The following is a 27,135-nucleotide window of genomic DNA, read 5'->3' as shown; positions in this document are numbered from 1 at the left end:
GGCTTTCGTGCATTTGCATCTTTCCTTAGGGTGGAGAAGTTCATCTCCATATCAATGGGTAATTACCTGGGCAACAGAGGGCTTATGTATACCTGAGAAGTGAGGGGGTGGGCTGGTGGTTGCTGCATGAGCAGAGAAGAAAGATGGCCTGGGACTGCAGTTTGTGAGCAATAAACAGGTTTAAACTTTATTTCTCCCTTTGACTGATTTTGGTTTTTAGAGGTATTTTGCCCCAGGATCCCCTCTCCCCAGACTTACACTTCTATTTCTGTAAAATGAGAATAAAAACCGTAACCACAGGATTCCAAAAATAAGATTGTGCGTTTAAAGTGTGTTGCACAGCAGAGCAAACACTAAGTAGGCACTGACTTCTTAAAATTTAATAATAAATGTAAGATGTAATTTATGTGAATTCTAAGTAATTTTTTAAAAATAAAAATTATTTAAAGACAGCCTCTGTAATAACTTCTGAGGCCTTGGATCATTAATATCAATGGAAATCCCCCAGTCATTCTCAAAAAAAAAAAAGGAATTAGTTTGTTTCTTTTGGATTTATTAATAGAGTTTACAGCTAAATGTTTTTTCCTATCCTAAAACAATAAAATGTATCTCTTCTCATCCTGGTTATCTGTGCAAAGCCACACCCAGATGGCATTAAGAAACAAGGAGATACATTCAGCAGGCTTCAGGGCCCTCTGTACATGTAGAAATTTGGGATTTGAATGGACAATGGACATTTACTAAACGCCTATTTTGAGTACCAGGCATGGACTAAGACCTTCAGAAAAGATGGATTCTCTATTTTAATCCTTTTTCATAAATATGCCAGGGCAGATATGTCCCAAGTAGATTATGTCTCTTCTCTAGGTCAAATAATAATGTTTAGTTTACTTTGATATAAATACCAAGTATGTCATTACTGTTTTTCTGATAACCAAAGTAGTATTATCATTGTAGAAAATAAATCACTTGTTATCCTACTGAGTGCCATTAACAATTTGGAGTATTTCCTCTGTTAGTTTTACATCTCTTTGCTTCTCTTTTCTCTTTGCTGTTGATCTACAAAATTGGAACTATGCTGTTAAACATTCTTTGAACAAATGATTTTTAATGGCTTACACTATTTTTTTATCTGGATAAGAATTAAGCAACCAGTATGATAATACTGGGGATTCAGGTTATTTCCAGACTTCCACCATTACAAATAATGCTGTACTAACTATATTTGTACATATCTTTGACTACCGTCTTCTTGGAAGAAGATTCGGTCAATTTCATCATGAGCATTTTCATGGCTTGAAATATTTCCACCCAGAAAGGTTGTTATGTTTACACCCTCAGCAGGATATGAGTGTCTGACCCACTCTATTTTTGCCAACATTTTGAAAACACAAAAAATGGTGCAAAATATGTTGTCAATTTCCTAGATTAAAAAAAAATACCTTACTGTTTTCTTTAATCTGCTTTTTTTGGGGTGGGGGCTACTAAATAAGGTTAATCTTCTCCTGACTTTCATATATAGTTTTCTTTTCTTTCTTTTTTTTGCCAACTATCTATTCATGTCCTTTGCCCATTTAAAAAACTGGATTATTAGAGATCTCATTGTCTGACAAAAAAACATTTATATGTTAAAGATATCAAGTCTTTTTTCTATAATATTTGTTGCACTTATTTTTTTTTTCCTGGGTGGTATTTATCTTGTAAATGTTTACTGGAGTTTTTGACCTAAGGGGTTTCAAATCGGCATGTATGAGACATGATTCATCCCTGCCCTGCCCAGAGCACCTTTCCATCCACTTTGCTTCCTTTTCTGAGGATTTGCTCCTGCCTGGAGGAGGCGACGGGTCTTCTTGCCAGCCAAGGCTGACTGGTCCAGGCTGGGCCAGCTAAGAAGAAAGCAGCAGACACAGGCTGCGTACCTGAGCTCAGATCCAGCGCTCAGATTCCTGGTCTTCCAGCATCTGGAGCTGCATGTCTATCTTAGGCTCAAGAAGGCCCCACCAAGCACAGTGCCTGACCTTGGGTTAATTCAAGATCCCTCTCCAGCAAACCCTCCATTTACTTGGGGTATTTTGAGTTGGTTGTTTCCTCCCATTCGTAACTACCTTTACTAAAATATGACAAAATAAAATAATTGTTTCCCTTGCAGTTTCTTCCATTACTGTTCTATTTCAAAAACCTTCCCCATCCCAATACTGCATCTATTTTTTTTTTCTCCTAGATTTGAAAAAAATATTTTTAAAACCCCCACCTAATTCTTTAGTTCTCTGGTTTATTTTTGTATGTGGTTTGCTGAATAATCCATTTCATCCCCCATTGGGGTTGCTGTGTTTCAGTGATCATAAACTTGTGTGGTATGTGTCTGTGTATGTTTTTGTATGTATTTTAGGGCTATTTATTCTGTCCCATTGATTCCTTTGCCTACAACACAGTGTTGTAATTATTATAGCTTTATTATATATTTTAATATTTGAGATAGCAAGTTCATTTTTATTGTTCTTTTAAAGTTTTTCATAGCTACTCTGTCCAAAACCATTTTCCTGTAAGAATATATTTTTGGTGGGACTAGTGGGTAGGGCAAATGGGGAGATTTTGGTCAAAGAGTACAAACTCTTAGCTATAAGATGAGTAAGTTCTGGAGATCTAATGTACAGCATGGACCACAGATAAATACTGTTTTGTATACTTCAAGTTTGGTGAGACAGTAGGTCTGAAGTGTTCTCACCACATACACAAGAAACCTAACTATGTGAGATAATGTTTGTGTTAATTAACTTGATTGTGGTAATTAATTCACAATGCATCTGCACATTAAATCACACATCCTAAGTATATACAAATTTTGTCAATTACCCTTCAATAAAGCTGGAAAAAATCTATTTAAAAAATAGGTATCTTTCTTCATTCATCATGCCATTAACTGGACCACCTCAAGTTCTCGACAGCCAGTTATGGTTTAACCATGGCCAGGAAGGACATCTTGACAAAACTGGAAGAGGCTTAACTACTTCTGAATAATTAGATATTTTGTTACAGCTCCTAGTCATCAGCCCTGCCAGATTAAATTAGGAAGGAAGCTAAGAGAAATTCAGCAAATACGCTGTAGGCAGCATTATATTTGGCTTGCCCCCTTTTTAATTGGGTTAGAAATTAGGTAGTCCACAAAATTAAAACAAATCAATTTTCTTTCCTTCCAGAAAGTTTTTTAAATAGACATCAACAGGTTTTACAATCTGATCTAGCACAATATGCTTTCCTTGACATTTACATCTTTAAAAAGTTTAGACATTTATTTATACTATTCTGTTTTTACACAACATACAACAGTTACTGGTACCTTAAGGAAAAACATCCATTAACATCTCCCAACTAGTACACCTTGTCGTTTAACTATATTTCTAAAGGTTTCTGTACGGTTAGGTCTTTTTGGTGACATACATAGTTATCTAAAATGAGCCCTTACGAATACATGAAAAGAAATAGGAAAATTTGGTACTTCACTGATATATTTTTCATTAAAAAGAAAGGTGATGATCAGTAAGGGAAAAAAAACCTGCCAGGAATGTCCCAGAACTGCCAGGTTGGCAGTATCTTCCCTGTTGCTTAACACCTGATTTTTCACATGTCTCAAAAGCAATCAAACAAAAAGAAAAAAGCCCACATAGTATCTAACAGGCAGAGAATAGGTGAGAAATGCAGGGTTTCCTTAACGGGAGAGTAGAGACTAAAATATTTAAAATGCAACAATTGCAAAGGTAAAAGTATTAGTGTATATTTACTCCCCTCCCTTTACATACTTAACTCATATATTTAAATATAGATTTATTATATTTAAAAATACTGCTGTGAACAGTGAAAACAAAATGCAAAGAAACAGACTGGAGGGTTTTAAGTAATTTCTTAGTGATTCTACTTTACCAATTTAAAAGCAAAGTACTCTAAACCAGGCTTAGTGCTATTTAGTATAAGTAGAAGGAAAAGAATAAGTCCTTTCCTTAATTGAGATTTATACCTACTTTACCTCAGTAAACCATTTTGCAGATAACGAAATTGAGGCTCAGAGGTTGCTGCTCTAAGGTTACACAGCTAGTTGAACCTGGACCTCAAGAACGTTCCACCACAACAGGGGTTCTGAACCTTTTTTGTGCCATGGGTGCTTCTGGCAGTCTGGGAGAGTCTATGTATCAGAATCGTGTTCTTAAATTCTTAAAGTACACAGTTACAAGGGACAAAGATCATAATGAAACAGAGTCATCAAAATACTTTTAGGAAAAAATGCGGGAGGTCACAGTACACGCTCATTTTTAATGTACTAACTAGGATGTACCATTGGGTCAGTTAACTATGGTAGTTTTGATGCAATAATAAGCATTCATATTTCCACGGCATTAGTGGATAACAATGTCTATAATACCTGTAATGCAATTCAAAAACATCTGTGCTTTCTAATGTTGAGGAGTCCCAGGTACTCTATTGCTCCTGCTTGCTGCCTACATTCATAACCAGTGTGTTGTTTCCCAGTGCCTGATTTCCTCATCCAAGGGAAGGCACCCTACACAGCTGTCCTAATCAGAAGCCTACATTCTAGTCAGAGGTTAGTGAAAATAAAGATGTCCTTTTTTTTTCCTACTCAGGTTCATAGAATCCTGTCCATAGACCCCTCAGGAACTAAGTACTCAAAGCAGATTCCATGTACACACTATGTAGGCTCCTATAACTGATCTGTGATTAGTGTGGGTCAAATGAACAAGTAAGTCAAAGTTCCCATAACACACCGAGCTGGGTCAGGCATAGAGGTTGATGGCTTACCTCTTCTTTCAGGGACAATTTAACTAGCCCTCCTTCCCTAACTAGTGGGTTTGTACATGCGTGTGTGCATCTATGTGCCTGCTGGAGGTGAGACAGGGGAATGAATACATTTCTGAAAGTCACCTGTATTAAATTGCCTGCCCAGTACCTGGTACCTGACCCTCTCTCCTCAGAGCATGCAGCCCTTGGTACCACCAAGGGGCGTCAGCCAGTCTTTGGGAAACAGACACCCTGGAGAAGGAGGCAGGGGAGGAAGAAGGGGAGGCTCTACAGAGAATAAGGGCCTTCACAAGGCTGTAGCAACCTCCAGCAGGGGCGAGGAGGGGCAGGTTTCTGTTTCCACTCACACGACTCATTTGCCTTGTGGCTGCACATTCTGATATCCTGGGTCGTCATTTTCGAGTGTTTGGAACATCAACCAATCCTTACTGAGGTTCTGGTCTGATAGTCACCCACGCCACCTTCCGAGAGAACAGCATATTCATTTGGACTGCTGTCCTTATAAATGATGGAATATGTTCACTTAACCTGTCAAGTTTTAAAATTAACTTAAGATGTTAGCTAGATTTTAAATACCTGAAATGTTGCCCAAACAAAATAGGCCAATACATTTGGTTTTATTTTCTTGACTTTCTGTGTGGGAGAGTGTATTCCTGTGGTTGTGTGCATGTGTGTGTATGTGTTTGTGTGCACATACACGCTGATCATGGTGGAAGGGAAGAGAGCTTCCTTACGATTTCCTAGATTTTCTCCTTGTGGTTCTCAAAAAACATGTTCCCGGCAGCAAGCCCAAGAACTTGCCTTGATTACGCATGCGCTTTGCAGTTTTTTGAGTTCTTTAACTATCAAGGAAGTAGGATCATAAACACAAACTTAAATAAGCAAAGAATGATTATACTTAAAGATTAAAAAGGAGGGAGAATATTTCAGATCCTATATAAGTAAAAGAACAGTCCTCCAGTTCACATTCCTTAGCTTGGCATTCAAGGCCATCCTGTCTGGCCCTACTGACTGGTCCGAGGAGGTCCTGCTCTGTGTGGTCTGTTCTCTTCCAGATGCTCTGGCTTCATCTCAACCTACCCTTGCCTCACACTCCTCTAGTCACAGAGCCTGGAATATCCTAGGCTCTCTCCCTCCTACTTTGGGACCCTTAGCAAGCAGTTTTCTCTGTCTGGGTGATTCTCGATGGTCTTCTCCATCGCCCCTCTATCATTTCACTACCCACCCTTCAGGTTTTATACCAGGCCTTCTCTGATCCTCAAAATCAGAGCCCAGGGGTTTGGTCGGGCAGATGGTGCTCTAAATTAAGAACTCTGGTCAAGGTGGAGGCAGGGGAAGGCTGCTTCACTGGTCCAATCACATGCCCTGGTACTGGGCTATACCTGCTGGCCTGGAAAGAAAGTCTTTGTGAGAGTTAGGAAAAGGCCCCATCAGCTTGCCAAACTATGCACCTACAGGTTTGCATATACCTGAAGGGGCCACTTTTTAATATATCCACCTAGAGGGGAAGGCTTTTCCTAATTTGCACATAGGCATTGTGTATCCTATCAGAGGCTCTGTAAGTCTCCCTGCTTTACATATGCAACTGTACCTCTCATTCATGGCACCTATCAGCATCTGTACTCTTTGATTTGTCTGCTTGATCAGAGAGTATGGGTCTCTCCCACCAGACTGATCCATTGGAGCAGGCACTGCAGATTTCTGCTCACGATTTGGCCTCCAGCCCCTAATACAGTGTCTGGCATAGAGCAGGGGCTCGATGAATATTTGTGGAATAAATTAACAAAAAGGAGAGCCATGAGATGCTATAATGGAAGAAAGAGCCAAACTTAGGAAGGATGGAGGTATTCACAGGTTTACTTATACCGAATAGGTGAGGATTCAACAGGGAATAAGCAGCGAAGTTGGCAGAATAAAAGACAGACTCCGTAACTTCACAATTCAAAGCAGAATCTTCCTTCAACTCACCACCCTAGGGCTAGAAAGAAGCATGCTGCTTCTAGAAGGCAGCAGAGTCAGGCCCCTAGCGCCTCAAGAGCCTATTTCAGAATAAAGGAACTTTAGACAGGACACAGAGCTGAGAGGAAACCTAAGGGAGACAAAAATCTAATGATTCATGAGATTCCAGGTAGACCAGGCATCTTGGAACTTGAAAAACTTGTTGAAACAAAAATTCTTGTCTTCACCTTGGCTGAAGGTGCTGAGGCAGGAAGCCTCCATGTGTCACTCACTCAGTGCACAGCACAACAGGGAAATGGGCCAGAGGAAGGACCAGCTGAGGCCGGGATAGGACAGTGAGAGCCCAGCCTCTCCTGCAGTCCTCAGGGACTTGGGAAAGAAAGAGCCATGCAGTGCAGGGCGGAGATCCCGGACAGGGTGGGGAAACGGGAGTGTTTGTGCGGACACACGCGCCCTGATTCCAAATGTAAAAAAAATTACTCATTAAGGAGACGGAGGGATGGAAAAAGATGAAAGGTCATCACTGGTAAGTTGTTCATTCTTGAACAAAGCAAGTATGTTATACCTGATTACATAAATACTTTAAAAATTTTATAGAAAATATATCATCCTTGCAACTTTCTCTACCATAATTCTTCCTCTCCTTAACAGTCTGTTGTAGAGTTGTCTTCATATCTGCACATATAGATCTTACTTTTTTTTAAACAGTTGCAACACATGCCACAGTATGATGTATTGTGGTTGATTTATCACAGCGACAGACATTCAGGTTGGTGATACAGTTCAGGTTTTGGTGTGTTTTAAAGTAGCCACATGTGGTTGGCAGCCTCCAACAGAGCCCCCAAGAATCCCTGCCTCCTGGTTTTTACATTTTGTGTCGTCCCGTTCCACGCTGTGCCAGGATGTCACCCAGAGTCCATGGCAGAAATGACGGTATGCCACTTCTAAGATTAGTTTATAGGACAGTGTGGCTTCCTCGTGGGTGTGCCCTGGCTTGCTCACTCTCTCGGGGCATATGCTCTGGGTGAGGCCAACAGCCATGTTCTGAAGACAGTCAGGAAGCCTATGGGTAGGCTGATGGAGTGAGGAACTGAGGTCATTTAACAACTGTGAGAGTAAACCTGGAAAAGAACTCTCCAGCCCCAGGTGGCCCCTGAGATGACTGCCACCCCTGTGGACAGCTGGACCTCATCAAAGGGACCTCATCAAAGACCATGAGCCAGAACCACCCAGGAAACTGTCCCCAGGTCCTGAACTCAGATTCTGTGAGAGATAATAAGTACTTGTGCTAGTAAGCTGCTACGTTGTGTGGTGATTTGTTACACTGTAATTGATGAATAGTACACCACCTACAGTAAAGTCCTAGCAGTGATCCACCTAGATCAAAGGTATATGCCTTAAAACTTATGAAAGATATGCCCGTCTACCAAAGACAAATAAATAAATTGGCAGCAATTTATAATCACACCAGCAAAGTGCAAGAGTGTTGGTTTTCCCAAAACCTCACCAGCGCCAGATATCCTCAAACTTAAGTGATTTTGCTAAACTGATGGCTGTAAAACAGTATCTGTTTGCTTTGATATGTGCTTATTCCAAAAGTTCTTTTGCACACATACCATGGATCATCAGAACAATGGAAAAGATGCCTTAGAGCATTCCAAATAAGTTCTTAAAAAATGAGACTGTGGGCCACCATACCTTGATCTCTAAGCCACTATCTTATTTAAAATTTCTATTAAATGATTAATTTTATAAAAGTAATAACCATTTGAGTTGAAGTAGAAGTAGGCATCTAGTTTTAATTGCTTTCTGAAGACACACAGAACATTAAGTGATTTTAATAAGAGGCATGACCTTGAACCTCAAGCCATGAACCCTAAATGAGAAGTGACCTAAATCTAAATATTAATTCCCTTCAGTGTGTCTGAAACACAAGTTTAAAAACAGAATGAGTGATGGGATCAAATGGGAAGTAAATGTTTGTATTTTCCAATACTACTTAAATGAAACATTATAACAGTCTCAAATCAAATATGCACTCAACTGAGTCTTTATTTGGTTTCAGTTCCTGGTCGGAATAAACAATTGTGGCAAAAGTATTTTGTCTTTTACAGAAAGCTCTTAAAGAGGATTGGATCTCCATGATATTTGAGGGAAGCAAAAATAATACTCCTCCCTGGAGAAAAACATGTGAAATCTTCACAGGTCTCCCACTGCCAGCACCTCCCAAGTTCCATAATAATAAAGACAAATGTACAGTTATTTTACAGCGGTAAACATTATTCTTGATGCCATTTCACTGAATTATTAAAAACATCTGTTTCTACTGCCAGAAGTCATTAAAAACATTTTTAGAACACTAAAATCTACTTGTAACCAGAGAGTGGACATATCACACCAAGGAAATTCTAGAAAGCATTCCTAACATCCAGGTATCCAGGGCTGAAACCAAGACAAGCTGGTTGCAGATGGTATCAAATGATCACTTTAATCACAGAAATGAGCAACTCGGAAAGTCTTGTGTGGTTATTAAACTAAGTAGTTGACTTCTCAGTTAGTACAGGGCAAGTGACAGTATAATATAATTATTAATTGTTGCTTTCCCCAGGATATACTAGTCCAAGGAAGGATAAGTGACAGGTGTGGGTAAAAACATGGCCTCCTCTCAGGACACTCGCTGGGACCCCTATGTCTTCCTCGACTGCCCTCACCCTCAGTTTTCCTGGCAGGGAAAACCCAGGGCAGGCGTCAGGTTACTAAAGTCTTCCTGCTGCCCTGCCCTGCCCTGCCCCAGGGACACCAGTAACAGGCAGGCTATCCCCCACCTGTCCTGGCCTGGGCTTAGCCTTGTTGTTCCTGCCCATGCTGAGGGCTCTTGTGACAGGCCACCCATCCCCACAGAGCACAGAGCACCCCCGTCAGCTCATAGCCTCTTCTTCCCAGGTGAGGGCGAGCTCCCTCCACAGCAGGGCTGCATCTGGGCCACGCACCCATGTCACCCTGGTCTTTCAGAGACCCTCGCCCTCTGAACTGGCTCCCACAGTGAGGTGCATGCCATGCTCTCAGTTCTCATTTTAGTTATACTACACAGTGTCATCCCCGTTTGCAGCTGAAGAGAGCGTAGGATAAGGCCATGGAACCAAGGGCCCTGGGACACGGGTGGACCCTGAGCTCTGCCAGGAGCCCGCATCAGAGTGCACTGGACTCTTTCTCCCCAGCGGTCTGCTGGTTCCTCAGGCAAACAGGGATGACCACCCCCGTCCTGTCACTGTGGCATGCTCCACACACGGCAGTGTTCCCCAGAGATCTGGAATGTCACTTCTGTGCGTCAGAGGTATCTGTTATGGTAGCTCTAGAATTCTGACCTGCTGGTCAGGTACTCATCTATAACCTCCTCATGTCAGTGTCTTGCTAAAATATGCATTTCCTTCCTTGGAATCCTTATCAATCCTATAATCTGCCATCCTCCAGTGATTAGTACTGATTGGGTCACTCCAGCCATGGAAGCTGGACCGCCTGGGTTAGAATCCGGATCCGTCTTTTGCTTGCATAAACCCTAGGCCAGTTCCCTCAAGTTTTTTTTTTTCCCCAAAAGTTCTTTATCTGTAAAGATATTAAAAAGCCTCTTCTCCATAGGTTGTTACTGGTATTAAATGACTTAATACATGTACAGGGCTTAGAACTGTGTCTGGCACACAGTGCTTGCCATCAGCATCCTATGCATTGCCTCTCCTGTACCTCAGTATCTCCATCTGGTGAGATCTGCGGGTGGGATCCTGCAGAAGGGCTGGGGGTTTCACTCAATCAGTTACCTTGCTGTAAGAGGCTCAACAGATGAGCCTCCCAACATGTTGTGACAATAATATGCTGATAAGCTAAAGATGACGGCACCCTGTATGGAGGAGGAATTTGCCTGAAAGCAAGAACAAGAGTACAGTTCAGGTGATTAATCACCCTCGTCCCTCCTTTTCCGGAACATTCGACTTCAGCAAATTTGGGGATTTCTGCACTTAAGAAATCATAAAAGGACAGCTTAGCCACGCGGACATGCTACACCAGCTGGAAGCCATGTGGGATCTTGTCACCTTCCCCCTCCAGACAGTTTGGAATGAGCAACTCTGCACCCCAGTCTGTTGTGTGCTCTGGTCCCTGGATCATTAAATGCAGATGCACTCCTTGGCGCACCTTCCTCAGAAAGCCGACCAAGACAGTGCGTGTCCCATCTGGACTGCCAGGTCTACTCTGCTGGCATATAAAAGAAGGCAGCCAGGCCATTGCTTTTTAAATTTCAGCTAGAGAATGCTATGAACAGTTCAGGTTCTGTGGGCCACCAGCGTCATCCAAGGACCATGGTACGATCTCTTAGTAAATATTTAAGGATCTGGTACTTTCTCTCTGTCATTTCTGTTAAGGTATGAGCACAAGACTTATATCCTTACTCCATCACCTGAAGGATTCCAGACAGGCCACCTGAAAACAGTCCTAGTCTGGGCCTTAAAGCAGTGAAGTCATGCGTCTGTCTGCTAGGATGGAAAGACTGGGCCAGAAGCACAGCAGATCAACGTTCAAGGCTGCTCCTTCTAATGACGACAGGGAGCATATTCACTTAGGATAATGCTCCAAGGTATCTTTTTAAAGACACATACTTAAAATAAACAAGCAAAATCGAACAAATAAAACTAGCATTTGTTGTTGTTGGTGGGGGGTCATACACTGGCTTTATCAGAAAATGAGGTAACAAGTATAATCTGTATTTCATCCACACTACTTTTTACACAGTTGGGCAAAACCAACAATGGATGTATTTCTGGGGGGTGCCCCCTCTACCAGGAGGCAAGATGGCACCATGGATACAAACAGAGGCTCGAGGGGCCACACAATGTGGGTTCAAGCCCCAATTCCTTCACTCCCAACTACATGGGCTTTAGCAAAATGCATTACAGAAACTTGTAATCTAGTTCTGGAAAAAGTTTATTATGCAATAAAGTTCTAATGTCCTGCAATTTGGAGCAGAAATGGTGACTTTCTGGTAAGCTATGAACGGTATTGCCACAAACAACGTAAATGCCATCATATCAGTTTTACCTCCAGATGTTTAGGGATTGGTGCTTACTTAAAATATTGCTACTAATTACTATGAAAAACAACAACTAAATAAAGCTATTAACTGAGCACTAGTTATTAGTATTTGGATAACAGCTCTTAAAAGGAACAAAAAGATGCAGACATTAAATACTGGATTTGTTTGGCATTTATTAACAATGATGGGTTTTTGTTGAGTGATTCACTTTCACAAATGGAGTGATAACTGCCCCCCCTATCGCTTGTCATCCATAATGGGGTATTTTTTAGTTACTGTTTGTATCAGCCAGGGGGTTATGTTATAGTAACAAACATCCCTCAAACTTGGTGGCTTAAAACAACAAAGATTTACCTCTCATGCATGCTACATGCCCATCACACGTCAGCAGGGGGGCTGTTTCATGTCACTATCTCATGTCCTCACTCAGGAACGTGGACTCAAAGAGACAAGCAACCAAGAACTTTGCTGGCTACCATGGTAGGCAGGATGCAATATGTAGAATTCTGCACTGGCTCTTAAGGTTTTCCCTTACATGTGACACATATCATATCCACTCACATTCCATTAGGAAAAGCAAGTCATGTAGTCACCTGGGGCAAAGCAGTGTCCCATCAACTCAGCAGGAGTAGATTTGGTGAACATCCCCGGTGACGACCACACTGTTCAAAGGAACTTTGCAGGATTCTTCCACATGAAAGGTTGTAACATGTAGCTCTACCTAATTCAAACATCAGACCTAACGTACGTCTGTGTTTACAATGCCCCCTTGCTACGGCTGTATCCTGGGCTATGCAAGGGAGGGAATTAGCAATTTGTATTCAAGAGGAACTAACTTGATTTTGATTTTGAAGCAAATCAAAACTGTGATAGGAAAAGGACTAAGAAATGAAGGTCCCAGTTCATTTGTTTCTTGTTGAGCTATAAGGGTAGTAAAAAGAGGAACAAATCAGTTTCTCATTTTCTCCTTTTGAGGGAAAGTAATCAGTTTTTTCCACCTAAAGAATGCACTCCAGGAGGCTACTTTCTGGGCTTTACCATGTCACCCTCTACGAGGTTTTTCTCTGCCTGCTTCCTCTGCCATCAGGACCTTCAAACATGCACCTCCAGGACAGGGATATTGTCTGAATTTTTTCACAGGTTAATGGGTAATTAGACCTGAAACTTGTACTTACTGTCATTTATTTTAAATCTGGGAAGGATCTCAGATGTTGTCGATACCCCCTTCCCTCCTTCTGTATGAAGCAGTATGCAGGACAGCTCCGTGACATGACAGTCACCTCACACCCATCTCACAGCTAAGTGTGACCATATGACTATGTTCTAGCCAAAAGGGTATGAGTGGAAGTTGTGTGTCACTTTTAGATCATGCCTTTCTAGGAACAGTGTGTCCTCCCCTTGGCCCTTTCCTTCTTCTCATTGGCTGGTAATGTGGATGTGATGGCAGGGGCTGGGGCAGCATTTTAAGCACATGATGGAAGCTGTGCATTCAGCATGGCAGAGTAACAAGACACAAGGAATCCAGGTCTCAGAACTATGAAGCTTCCATAACAGCCCTGGAATGTGTATGCTGGGACTGTATGTACAAGAAGTGCATGTTTACAATAAAGCGTTAACTATTCTCATGTCTCGGTTTCAGATGAAGAAACTGAAAGATGTGTCCATGGTCTTACAGCTCTCCCATCTGCAGACTGTACATTAAAATGATGGAAAATTACTTATCTCTCATGTTAATGAACATGAAAGGGAAATTTCTTACAATTCCTTTCTTTATTGATTTAATGTCATACTCAACAGGGGGGAATGACAGAACTGAATTCTAAGGACTACACCATTTCAAGTTTCCTACGATGATCAGCATATCCTTTTAGGAGAAATTACTTAATTCAACATAGATGGCCAGGGTGCAGAGCTGATGGGAAATTCTCTAGGTTTTGACTGAGGTCATCATTGCCAAACTTGCTGGAAGATATTCTCAAAGCACACTTCCCCAAGTCCACAGGAAGATGGTCAGCAGGCTCTACTGTATTGTACTTCTTTCTGAGAAGGAACAGTAAGCCTTCAGATGTGACTGGAATTTGGCTCTAGTGTAAGCATCCAGCTTTAAGCACACATACAAGAAACCACAAGCTTAATGAGCTAAATGAAGTCCACCCATTGAAGCACATTTGCTTTTAGTTAACATTTTCATGGTAAAGGAGGGAGAAAAGGTTTTCGATTCACCACTTCCTTGATATTGTCATTTGCTGTTTTAAAATGACATTCAACAGAAATCATGTTGCTTGACACAGTTTATGCATCTGATGCTACATGAAGTTGTGAAATGGCTGGGAACTATTTCAGAGAGTGAAAACATCTGACCATGTTGGTTTAAGTTTTGGATTTAGTTTATAGAAAACCAGGATTCTTTCTCTTCTTCGGAATATACCTGGGAAGCATTTCTTTCAGATTCTACTTAGTATCCCTGTGTTTAGAGGGCCGATACTGAGCTCCGTCCACACAGAATCAGGGACAATGAAAGCCTCAGAAGACCAGTCATCAGAATGCAAACCATGTGGTTCAATTTCACGTACCTCTCTTTCTGAGTCCTACCCAGCTGCGCTACCAGCACCTATCAACCCAAGTGACAGCTTCTGTGACTGGGGCTCACCTTCCTACAACAACTGCTGTTCTCTGCTCCACTTCTAGCTCTTACACTCTTCAGTTTGGATCTCAGAATTGCTAAAAGGCAACACATTAACGCCAGTACTTTTTAAAAATCTGATGTCACACGGCTACTTTAAAATATATCAAGGGCTCTCTGTTGCTCAGAGGATGTCTGGGCTTTAACATCCTAAGACCTTCAAATCTATCCATTCTGCCTCCCAACGTCTTGCTTCCCCATTGCTCCTTTTCGCTACAACTATCTTGGACTGTTCTCTGCTTCTGAGACTTTCTCACCACGTCTTCTGTACTCTTTGCCTGGAGTGCTCCCCCGTGGCCCCCTTCTCTACTTATTCTCCATGAAGGGTTCCTGTTGTTTGCCCTCTCTCCTGCTCCCACGTAGAAAAGATCACTCCTTGGACCTTCCTTATCTCTACAACATCACTTGTTTAACTTACTTTGTTTATGTATCCACTCCTCCTGCTAAGTTGTGAACACCTCTAAGAGAGGGATCATATCCTAATTTCATTCGCAACAGCTGGGATAGTTCTTGGCCACAGAGCATGTTCAATATATACTTGCTGAATCACTGGGGGGATAAAGAAAAAGAAAGGATCACAGACTATGCTGTCTAACTCATTAAAATGAAAAAAAAAATCACTGAAAGTGTGAAAGAAATCATAATTTATAATAGTGCTTTTCTGTTCCATCTTTTACATTGGGATAGAAAGAAGCAAGCAACTATGGTGGAGAATGGTTGGAGACGAGGCTACTGATGTCTCTACACTAGGAATCAGGCGGCTGAGCTCTGAGTTTCAGCCTGGAGCTTTCTGCCTCCTCAGCTCTGGGCCATTTACATGTATAAAATTAGAATATAAACCCCACCTCATCCCAAAGGAAATCTCAGGTGATGGTTGGGGAGGAATACCGCTCTAGATTTTCTTTCTCTTTTTCAAAATAATTTAAAGTGGAGATGAGAATATGTGGGGTACCTTCCTCACAGTGTGTGAGGTTCCAGTGAGCTGGCGGCTGGGAAGGGGCTCTGGGAACTGAAGAGCCCCTTGGAAATGAAGGCGCTATCCCCGAAGGAGGGAAAGAACAGGAAGGAGTGCCCGCACTCAGCAACCCTCCTCAGAGCGGTTGCTGTGCACCCGCAAGGCGGCGGGGATTAGGGATTCCGAGGAAACCTGGGGACTCAGGGTGGCCCTGGCAGGCGCTCCCCCAGATACACCCCACCTACTGCCGGCGGACTCTCTCTGCAGCCACCTCCAGCCCCGCGGGTCTGAGTATCAGGTCTGCATGCAGCCGGAACAGGCGTCTTCTGAGGCCAAGACACACACGAAGAGGATGCGCCCCGGCCAGCCCCGTCCCCACTCTGACTTGACAGGGTTTGGCAGAGCTGGTCACTTCCCACTGGAGATGAGGACTGCAATGTAATTTCATTTTACTTTTTTTCATATGTGAAAGAGCCAATAGCTACAAATGATGTTAGAACATTTATTTTTGGAATTGTTTAGGAAACATTCATTATTCCTTAGCATCCAGCCTGGCGAAGTCTTGTATAGTGAATATTGAAATCATATATGATGCCTCTACAATTATGTTAAAGATCTCATTCATTCATTCATTCATTCATTCATTCATTCATTCATTCATTCATCCATCCATCCATCCTCCAAATTTTTATTCAGCACTTGACATGCCAGGCAGTAGTCAAGGTATTGGGGAAATAAGCCATCAACAACCAGAGGTGGCTTATGGCAAATAGTTACATTAGTAACTTTAATTGCAATTGTGATAAGGGTTGCAAAGGTGAAGTAGAAGTACAGGGTTCCACGCTACAGTGAAAACTGTTGGGGGGAAGGAGGGACAGTGGAGGCGGGAGAGAAAGCTTTCCTGGGGCAAGGACAGGAGGGCTGAGCCAGGTTGGGTGCAGCTGGCCAGGGCAAGGAGGAGAGAGAAGCGCTCAGGGCGGGAAGAGCGAGAGGGCAGGCTCTTTGTGGGAAGGAGCATGGCCGGCACTGGAGCAAGGAGGGGAGAAGAGAGAGGCAACGTGGGGTCACCCCCGCTCAGGTTAGAACCCGAGAGCAGCGCGAAGCCTTTGTAGGATGGGCTGTCTGCAGGGGAGTGACATGACAGGTAAGCAGTGAAAAGCAAAACCGAAAGGTGACTTCAATGCCCAGGAGAGCAGCAGGAAGCACGGAGGGCTGGACAGGGGTCTTGTGGGAGCCACTCCGGCTGCATGACCCCTTCATGTGAGCCACGTAGACACTGGGCCTTAAAGTGAAGTCACTTGGCCAAGAGCACATAGACAGGGACTGGCAGTGTCTCCTCTTTCTGACTTTGGTCCAGTGTGTCTTTCTCGTATAACAGCAACTTCCGGCCTGTAACTTGAACTTGGAGTCATAGCTTTCTCACTCTGACTCACATCTACAGGATCATAGAGCTGACTTTGCTTTCTCGCCCCTTTGAACTTAACAACGCTACTAATAATAGCAGCAACCACGTACTGGGAACCTGCTTCTGTGCCAGGCAACTTGTGAGGTGCCTTCCATATCTAATGCTCACAGCCATCTTGTAAGGAAAGCACCATTTTTACTGTTTCACAGTTGAAAAAAACTGAGGCTCCGAGATACTTTTTAAATTGCCCAAGGTCACACAGGTAGTTTCTGTCTGGTTCCAAACCTTGCTATCATGCCATACTAACTCTAGTTTTATCATCATCAAATGTCAAATTCTGGTATTCTGGGAAAAATCAGAAGAGGAAGTGAAAGTTTTCTCTAAGTTAAAAAAGAAACACCTATGTGAAATTTTCTGAAATTAGTTAATTAGCTAACTAAACACATAAATAAATCAAATATATATAGCTATAAGGAATGATAAGAATTAAGAAATTTTGAAAGAAACTTTTAACTCTACCCCACTAATGGCAGAAAATTTTTTAAATGCTCCACCAACTTGTTTTTAGGAGATAAATATTGGCAGTAACCACATGGCTGGGACGAGAGGAAAACATCCCCTTAAAATGGTCTGACCTACAACAGGAGGAATCACACTGCTAATGATTACAAGGGTGGGACCATGGAGAAAAAAGACCATTTCTGACAGATTTGATCCCAAACCCCCAACAGGCAGAAATGGGAATTAAAGTCAACTTCCATTTAGTAAACACTCCAAAAGTTAGAGAAAAGTATAAAACATAAAAAAAAATGGGGCCCAATGAGAAAGTCATGTAGCCTGAAAGAAAAGTGAAAAGCTAGGAAGATCTCAGAAGCAGTTATAATACCCCTGAAATAAACCTTGCACACAGTGCAAGAAATTTTCTAGAAGCAGCTGCTATTCTTCCTCAGGGAGATCAAAGAAACATCCCTGATAAAGAACAGAGGAGGATGCACGCATTCCATGACAGAAGAAATAAGATCACCACTGCATACAGTAAATATTAAAATCAACACTGCTACAATTGGGTTAGTATATCAGGAATAGACACAAGAGACATATAGGGAGGGTTGAAAAAACTGCAGAAAAAGAGATGGTGAAAAGATGAAAGAAGGTGGCAGGCATAGAAAAACAGAGCATTTGCAGATATAACGTGCAAGCAAGGGCGATCTCTATGGTGAGAACCACCAAAGAAAAACAGTTTTTCTAGAACTTCACACCAAAGACAAATGCAAAAAACCTACAGATTGGAGACTGGAAATGCTCACTGTGTTCTATATTATATTTGTAAGTGGAAAAGTACAATAAGCATATTGATTTAAGCTACAAAGAAAACATTCTGAAGTCTAAAACCAGATCACTCTCAAACAGGTGAAAATTAATATAGGTTTAGTTGATCAGATGAATGGGAGCACAGGGACTGGAGGCTGGGGTGGGCGTGTGTGTGCAGGCATGCACGTGAAATTGACAGACTATTTAAATGGCTTCTGCATGCTAGAAAGGCCATATGCCCTCAATACTATTTCTAAAAAAATGAGAGATTGCTGCCCCAAATACCAGGGATAGAGTAAATGGGGAAGTCTCTTAATGGGGGACGTTAATGTTCAAAAGGGTTTGGATGACCATGGAATCAATTTTTTATTCAGCAATAAGTAAACAAGATCACCCATTCAGGGGAGGATAGTTGCTGACTGAAAAAAGAGCCATTAGAAAAAAGTTGTAACTATTGATCTTGACAAAACTTAGTAACTGATGAGATGATTGAAACAAAAGAGACAGAAGAGAACTCGAACTGTAACCTCAAGAGAAAGAAAAAAGAGAAGTTTAAGAGCCTCAATAAATTAGTGAAGAACGGGAAAGGGAGAGAGTAAAAAGAAAAATTCAAAAGGTACAGAATGACTCATATTCTTAAAACAGTGTAACAGTGCCCTAAGGGTAGCTTCCTCCTCCTCCTCATCAGAGCTATCACAAGCTAGCACTTATTGCATAGCACTTAAGCATTTAATCCTTAAAATCAATCTATGTGGATGGGTGCTACTGTTGTCTTCATTTCACATATGAGGAAACTGGCCCAGAGTCATAAAGAAACTTGCCCAAGGCCCAGAGCTAAGTAAGTAGGATTCTAATCCCGTGCATAAGCATTTCACTCTGCTGCCTGGCTATAACTAGTTATTAATAGAAGAATAAGGCATGTACAGGATATGTTTTTAAATGATCATTGAAAGTAGTAAAAATCATTACAACAACTACTATTTGCAGAGGACCTATTACTGCCAGGCACTGCATTAAACATTTTACAGACATCTGTTCATTTAATCCTAAAAGCCCTGCAAGATACTATCCAAGTAAAGACTTTACATAAAGGTGAAGATATTGTAAAGGCCGTAAAGGTATTGAGATTCTTGCCCAAAGTCACCCAGCCACCAAGGTGCAAAGCCATGATTTCAACCATGGCCTATCTGACCCGGATAGACCTTCTCCACTGTGCTGCACCCCATTCAGGGAAAGGATGTTTACATTCTGAATGGCATTAAGAGGCAAAAGGATATCAGGCTGACTTCATTTTTTAAAAAGTCAGTGACTGCTTCTGTCAAGGTTACCAATGACCTCCTAACAGCTCAAGTCAATGGGCGCCTGCCTGGCTCAGTCATCTGGTTGAGCCGACCGCTCCTCCCTTCTCTACATTCCCTGCTCCCATGGCTGTCCTCCGGTCCTCCTCCCACCTGACTGCCCTTTCCTTTCCATTCGCCCTTCCGGAGCTGCTCTGTCTTTGCTCATCTCCTTACTTGTCAGTCTCCTAGCTGTGGGAAAGCATCACACTTGACATCCTATGATAATGATGACCAGATATTACACATCTCCAGATTTTCTCCAGATACACGTACACACACGTGCATGCACACAGACACAAACACATATCTGTATTTGCCTGCTAAATACACTCACACAAACATATGTATATGCAGCACCTATATCCCTTCCAAATGGCTTTTAAAAGCCATGCCATTCAAGAAGTTTGTTCTTTCTTGCCTTCAATATCTCGTTGTTTTTATCATGTGTGGGTGCCTATCATAGTCCTCACCATACGATGCTGAAACTGTCTATTGTCTCATTTTTCCCTCCCATCCGAATGTAAAGTCCTTTATCTTCCAGTTTCCTTCTGTTTCCAAATCTGTATAGGTCTGGCACAGATACTCAAGAAATGTTTATTAATTGAATAATAAGAACAAGAGTAGAAAGCAAGCATAAAAGAGGGATCACATTAGGTGGCAATCCATCCTACAGAATGAAAAAGTAATCAGAACATGCAAAAAATGAAACCGCCTTGGGTGTCATTTTTATTCTTAATTAAATTAGCAAGAGTTTGGAAAAAATAAAACACTCTTTGCTGAAGAGGCTTTCAATTCTGCCTCTTTATCTTGATGTTGAAATTGACGGTCTCCATGCACCACTTGTGAAAGGCACTAGGCAATGTATGTCACAAACAATAAAACTCTTCATAACGGTCCACCCAGTGATCCCAGTCTTGAAAACTTACCTAAGGAAATAAATCATCAGGAGAAAATGGCTGTATTTGGGGATATGCTTACAGAAGCATTATGCACTATATAACAATGAAAAACAGGAAACAGACTAATATTTAGCAGCAGGATAAAAGCTAAGGAAGTCAATTTGAGGTACTTTTATACACCCATTAAAATTTAACATGATGACTATAAAGGAAAATAGAAAATGATATAATGGTAAGAAAAAACTAGAATGCAATATTACATGCTGGCTGTGACTGCTGCCCTGTAAAAACTATCACTTGTACCTGAGCAAAGACAGAGCATCTGACAAGAATTCATGAAAATGAAGAATGTGTTGTGATCGGACTTTGTATATCTTTTAAATCAAATTTTAAGATTCGGCTGCTATAATATGAAATGAAAACACAGCTTCCACACTTAAATAGCTGTACTAGCTTGTTGCTTAACTTCTCTGAACTTAGCTTACTCATCTATAAAATGAGAAAACTACACAGTTGACCCTTGTACAATGCAGGGGTTAGGGGCAGTGACCTCCTGCACAACCCAAAATTGATGTATAACTTTTGACTCCCCAAAAGCATAACTACTAATAGCCTACAGTTGACTGGAAGCCTTACCAACAACATAAACAGTTGATTAATGCATTTTGTATGTTACATATATTATATGCTATGTTATTACAATAAAGCTAGAGAAAAGAAAATGTTTTCTCAGACTGTTGCAAATCTCCAAAAAGTTGTGCAATATTTTTATTGTAAAAGTACATGTATAAGCAGACCTGCATAGTGCAAACTCATTGTTCAAGGACCAACTATCTTCCTATCCCTTAGCAGATGAAGTTCAATTAAATTACGTGATAAACACTTGTACAGCACTTACTACATCCTGGCACTGTTCTAAGCACTTCACAAATAGTACCCTGTTTAATTATCAAAACACCTTTCTAGATGATGCACAGAGGTTCAGTAATCTACAGTGACAATAGCAAGACAATACAATAACTTTCCACAGCTTTTCAACGGCCTGGGATCAACTGTAGAAGTAATATCAACTGCTAACGTTTATGGAGGGTCTGCTAACATGGCCAAGTGTTGTGCTAAGTCCTTTCCTTGCAAAATTATCTCATGTAACTCTCATAACAATCCATTAGGTGGGTATATAACTATGTGTCAGGATATTCAGGCTCAGAGAAGTTATACAACATGCTAGGGAGCAAGAGCGCCAAGATTTGAATTCGGGTCTGAGTTCAGAGCTACGTGCTCCGTCACCACATGATGGTGGGTGTGTCTAATTTTGTTGGGATGGTGTTCACGATCTTTCAGAGTCTGAGCCTTGTCCACACTCTCCTCATTCCAGATCTGGGAGAGTTCTGAGTTGGCACCATGACCTTTTCAGTCCCTGGCCTCTGATCCTGCTGTTCCACACCTCATCTTCCTCAAAACTCCTCTTTGACCCTCAAGGCTCCACCTTCCTGTACCTCCAGAGCTCTTTTAAATAGTAATTTCTGCTTGTAAGTCAGCATGTGTCATATTGTTTCTATGGTCCTTTCCCAGCCTGTTTCTCCCATACTATGAGTTTCACAAAAGCAAAGACCCATGTTTTACCCAGTTTTGTATACCCAGTGTTGTATCCCTGGCTGTCTGCACAGGTCCCAGTACATGATAAGGACCCAACAACTATGGGCCATGTGAACAAACATTTCCAGTGCAGAGGGTGCTCCCAAGAATCACTGGTCAACATCGGAGCATCGTTTTCTAGGTACAAACAGTGGAGCATTAGGAGTTCACATTTCTCTAAATTGTTTTTCACAGGGGTTTGATACTGAAGGTAGTTTAGCTAAATGGGAACATATGGGGCCCCCTCTACCAAGAAGACTTCCCTGATGTACTGAGTTTGGGCTAAGTGTGCATAATATCATATGTTTCCTTGTTAGGCCTATTAGCTTACTCCAGGGAAACTGCCTGCTCACTGGCTTGCCTTCTCCTTCCAGATAGGACTGTAGGTATTCCTTATAATCCCTAAACCCAAGGACAATAACTGGCATGTAACCCATGATTTTGAAATATTTATTGAGTGACTGACTGAATGAATGGATTCGAGACAATTTCCTTTCCTAGGTTCTTCAGAAAACATTTCAACTTGCAGCATACTCTACTATGCCAGTGCTAGAGGTACAAAATATTGTACCTTTCAATTTTATGAAACTCCTAGAATGTTGTGTAAAAATCAACTGAACAACTTAAAAGGTTAATCAGCTTGCCTATTCTAGGTTGAATCTCTGTACCCTCTTCAATAATTGGGAAATTACTGGGAGCTCAAACCCTATAAACGATTTATTTTCCCTCTAAAGAGGAATAGGACCTTCTGAGAAAGTAAAAATGTTTCCCACTTAAACATTCTTTAAAAACACACAAAATAAAGAGATTCATTTGGTAGGCACCTCTCTTTATCCTGAGGTCAGTTAAGTGCCGAGGAACTATTATTAGAAAGTTCTTCATCGAAGAGGCCTTCAGAAAGGAAGATAAGATGTGGGATCCTATGTGCTCAAAGCTAATTTTAATTACACATGCTTCTAGGGTTATGGAGATAAGCGAAACATCCAGCTAATTAGCTGGCTCTTGAGATAAGAGGGCCACCAAAAGATAGACACAGTTTTCGCTCATTAAGGAGTGATAACAAATTATAGTTAAAACATTCATCTTCACCCATCCTATAAGTTCACTTTATTTGTTCTTTCTTAAATTTCAATAACATGAATTTTTACTTGAAAATCAGCATATGATTAATATAGAAATCTTACACTTTAAGCACAATGATCCGACTTCAACCGCCACTTTGGGTAGTTTTAGGAAAGTAAAAAATTATTAATATTGATTATGATACTATAATTTCAAAGACACGAAACTGAAAAAAATCAGAGGACTCTACTAAAAGGTGCTATGGATGATGTTCCACAGAACAGAAAAACTTTAGTTAACAAGCATTTAAATTTCTGGAACCCTCTAGCAACTGGTAGGTTTTGAGAGTATATGTTACACAGAGAAATCAGGAAAATAGAGATAAGAGGAAAATAACTATCTTTCATTAAGTCCTCACTGTATGTTGCAGTATACTTGCTGTGTTATAAATATCACCTAATTTTTTTTCCTCAAAACAACCCAGACGAGTAGAAATCGTTCTTCCTGTTGTACAGATGAGAGATGAAGGCTCATGGAGCTTGAGTAAGGTCATCATCCAGTTAGAAAGGAGCTTGGCTGGTTTGATGTCAAAGACTGCTTTTCTTGGGCTCATTATGGCTGTCAGCCTATGCCCGAGAATTTATGAATATAATTGTTTGTATTTCCCTGGATTAGAAGTATTTAGCCTTTTGGGTACCTGGTATGTACAAAGGTATTTTCCTCAGGACACAAGCATAAGGTAGATGTGTTTCTCTGTCAGCTTTTCTTTTAGAAGAGAAATTAGATCCAAGGACACACACCAGGTTTCTGAAGCGGGCGGGAATCCCCACGATGCTTTCATATAAAGCGGTCCGGTCCCTACCCACCCTGACATCTGAACAGGTTGTTGGTTGAGGCAGACTGTAGTTTCCAAATACGGCTGCTACCATGTCTCCCATTCCCGGTGCTCTTCAGCAGTGCAATCTTGCCCCTCCCCTGTCAGGGGATGGAGGCTGTTTCCCACCTCTTTGAATGTGGGCAGGATCTGAGACTGTGGTAAGCCGATTTGGAAGAACTGATGCTGCTGCTAGGAAGCCAGTTGACCGGTGAGAAGCATGACTTCCCTCAGATTACCGTGCTGTGAGAAGTCCATGCCATGTGGAAATGTCACATGGTGGCACATGCTGATAGTCCCAGTTGAGCTCGCAGCCAACATCCATTGCCAGCCCTGGGAAGGGGCCAGCTTGAGTATCCAGCCCAGCTGAGTGTCAGGATGACTATAACCCCAACCAACAGTTAAACGCCAATGTGTGAGAGACCCAAGCAGGAAGAATCCAGCTCAGTCAATCCACAGCACCATGAGATAACAAGAACTTGTTATTTTAAGGCACTACATTTTATAGTGGTTTGCTGTGCAACAATAGGTAACCAGAACAGTGATGTAGGTTTTCTTTTAGGGTGAAGCAATTGCTCCTTTTAAGAAATCGGGAGTAGATTTTGGAGGGAGATATATTAAAATACCATACATACTTGAAGTGGTGGCTAAGCAACTTCTCTTGTTTTGAGGGTTATTCCTCTAACGAACTGAAGGACTATGAAAATGCACCTATATAAACATTCTTACATTTTGGCCTACTTCTCAATGAATAGGCTATAGAGATTGATTATGTTTCAAAACTGACGTTTTGGGAGGTGGAGCCAACATGGCGGCGTGAGTAGGACAGTGGGAATCTCCTAGCAAAAACATATATATTTTTGAAAATACAACAAATACAACTAATCCTAAAAGAGCGACCAGAAGACACAGGACAACAGCCAGACTACATCCACATGTGCGAGAGCCCAGCACCTGGTGAAAGGGGTAAGATACAAGCCCTGGCCCGACGGGACCCGAGCGCCCCTCACCCCAGCTCCCGGCGGGAGAAGAATAGGCAGAGCGGGAGGGAGACGGAGCCCAGGACTGCTGAACACCCAGCCCCAGCCATCCACACCAGAGCGCAGACACAGTGCATGCGTGGAGGGCTGGAAACTAGGGAAACAGGACAGCAAGACCTCTGAGTGGGTCCCAAAGCCGATGCCCCTGTGACAAAGAAAAGCGAGTGCTTTATGAAAGTCTTAAAGGGACAGAGACGCAACAGCTGGACGGAAACAACACAGGTCACAGTCCAGCAGCTGGAAATTACAGGGAAAACCGGGTGCACTAACCCCCTGGGCAACAGCTCTGAGACCCCTCACGGAGGTAAACAGCCAAACAGCCCCCCGTCCATTACCCCTCTGGGCGCGGTGAAAGCAGAGAAGCAGCCTGTGGCTGGCCATGCCCTCAGAAAGGGAGCTTCCTCCATACCGGCCGGGCAAGACACAGAGACCCAGTCTACACGCAATTGCCCAACACAAGCCACTAGGGGTCGCAGTTGTCCCAGTAAAGAAAGGCCAGGAGCAAGCGCAAAGTTTGGCCCTCCCAGATGACAGTCAATAGCACCTATCAACATGAAAAGGCAAAAAATATGATCCAGACAAGACTAACCCAGACAGCTTCGGCATCTGCTACATCTTCCCCTGAGAAGGAACCTGGGGAGATAGATTTAACCAGTCTTCTTGAAAAAGAATTCAAAACAAAAGTCATAACCATCCTGATGGGCTTGCAGAGAAATATGCAAGAACTAAGGAGAGAGAATACAGAAATAAAACAAGCTCTGGAAGGACTTCAAAACAGAATGGACGAGATGCAAGAGACCATTAATGGACTAGAAAACAGAGAACAGGAACACAGAGAAGCTGATGCAGAGAGAGATAAAAGGATCTCCAGGAATGAAAGAATTCTAAGAGAGCTGAGTGACCAACGAAACGGAATAATATCCACATTATAGGGGTACCAGAAGAAGAAGAGACAGAAAAAGGGATAGAAAGTGTCTTTGAAGAAATAATTGCTGGAAACTTCCCCAAACTAGGGGAGGAAATGGCCTCTCAGACCACAGAGGTACACAGAACTCCCATGACAAGGGATCCAAGGAGGGCAACACCAAGACACATAATAATTAAAATGGCAAAGATGAAAGACAAGGACAAAGTATTAAAGGCAGCCAGAGAGAAAAAAAGGTTACCTACAAAGGAAAACCCATCAGGCTATCATCAGACTTCTCAAGAGAAACCCTACAGGCCAGAAGAGAATGGCATGATATACTTAATGCAATGAAACAGAAGGGCCTCGAACCAAGAATACTGTATCCAGCACGAATATCATTTAAATATGAAGGAGGGATTAAACAATTCCCAGACAAGCAAAAGTTGAGGGAATTTGCCTCCCACAAACCACCTCTACAGGGCATCTTACAGGGACTGCTCTAGATGGGAGCACTCCTAAAAAGAGCACAGAACAAAACACCCAACATATGAAGAAGGGAGGAGGAGGAATAAGAAGGGAGAGAAATAAAGAATCATCAGACCGTGTTTATAATAGCTCAACAAGCGAGTTAAGTTAGACAGTAAGATAGAAAAGAAGCTAACTCTGAACCTTTGGTAACCACAAACTTAAAGCCTGCAGTGGCAATAAGTACATACCTTTCAACAATCACCCTAAATGTAAATGGACTGAATGCACCAATCAAAAGACACAGAGTAACAGAATGGATAAAAAAGCAAGATACATCCATATGCTGCTTACAAGAGACTCACCTCAAACCCAAAGACATGCACAGACTTAAAGTCAAGGGATGGAAAAAGATATTTCATGCAAACAACAGAGAGAAAAAAGCAGGTGTTGCAATACTAGTATCAGACAAAACAGACTTCAAAATAAAGAAAGTAACAAAAGATAAAGAAGGACATTACATAATGATAAAGGGCTCAGTCCAACAAGAGGATATAACCATTATAAATATATATGCACCCAATACAGGAGCACCAACATATCTGAAACAAATACTAACACAACTCAAGGAGGAAATAGAATGCAATGCATTCATTCTGGGAGACTTCAACACACCATTCACTCCAAAGGACAGATCCACCAGACAGAAAA

At 41.8% G+C, this 27,135-nt stretch overlaps 1 protein-coding gene and 1 long non-coding RNA gene across 2 annotated transcripts in view; both read right to left on the bottom strand.

The window, feature by feature from the left end:
* The window catches only part of C9H1orf21 (chromosome 9 C1orf21 homolog), a 218,308-nt gene that overhangs the window by 61,095 nt on the left and 130,078 nt on the right, over positions 1-27,135 (bottom strand). The gene's annotated exons all lie outside the window — the stretch shown is intronic.
* Positions 10,506-14,796, bottom strand: LOC130684955 (uncharacterized). Its single transcript, XR_008999383.1, has 2 exons — positions 12,442-14,796; positions 10,506-10,681 (listed from the first exon to the last, which is right to left on the bottom strand). It is a non-coding gene; the product is annotated as an uncharacterized LOC130684955 (long non-coding RNA).

This window comes from Manis pentadactyla, chromosome 9, assembly GCF_030020395.1.
Source record: "Manis pentadactyla isolate mManPen7 chromosome 9, mManPen7.hap1, whole genome shotgun sequence".
NCBI lineage: Eukaryota > Metazoa > Chordata > Mammalia > Pholidota > Manidae > Manis > Manis pentadactyla.
This window is presented reverse-complemented; position numbering and strand designations above follow the sequence as displayed.